Here is a 756-nt window from a genome sequence, read left to right on the forward strand (position 1 = left end):
TGGGAAATAGATGGGGAAACAGTGGAAACAGTGTCAGACTTTATTTTTTTGGGCTCCAAAATCACTTCGGATGCTGATTGCAGCCATGAAATTAAAAGACACTTGCTCCTTGGAAGGAAAGTTATGACCAGCCTAGATAGCATATTAAAAAGGAGAGACATTACTTTGTTAACCAAGGTCCGTATAGTCAAGGCTATGGTTTTTCCTGTGGTCATGTATGGATGTGAGAGTTGGACTGTGAAGAAAGCTTATCGCTGAAGAATTGATGCTTTTGAACTGTGGTGCTGGAGAAGACTCTTGAGAGTCCCTTGGACTGCAAGGAAATCCAACCAGTCCAATCTAAAAGAGATCAATCTGGGTGTTCATTAGAAGGACTGATGCTGAAGTTGAAACTGCAATACTTTGGCCACCTCATGCAACGAGTTGACTCACTGGAAAAGAGTCTGATGCTGGGAGGGATTGGGGGTAGGAGGAGGCGGGGACAGCAGAGAATGAGATGGCTGGATGGCATCACTGACTCGATGGACATGAGTTTGGGTGAACTCCGGGAGTTGGTGATAGACAGGGAGGCCTGGCGTGCTGTGGTTCATGGGGTCGCAAAGAGTCCGACACGACTAAGCGACTGAACTGAACTGAACACAAAGCATATTTTAGAGTACAGAGAGAAAGATCCTAAACATCCAAGGGCTTATGATGCAATCCTAAATGTTATATTGGTTATTACATTCAATCACACACTTTAAAAAGTCTTTATAT

This window comes from Moschus berezovskii, chromosome 19 (genome assembly GCF_049115385.1).
Source record: "Moschus berezovskii isolate FMDL1 chromosome 19, NW_MosBer_1.0, whole genome shotgun sequence".
Taxonomy (NCBI): Eukaryota; Metazoa; Chordata; class Mammalia; order Artiodactyla; family Moschidae; genus Moschus; species Moschus berezovskii.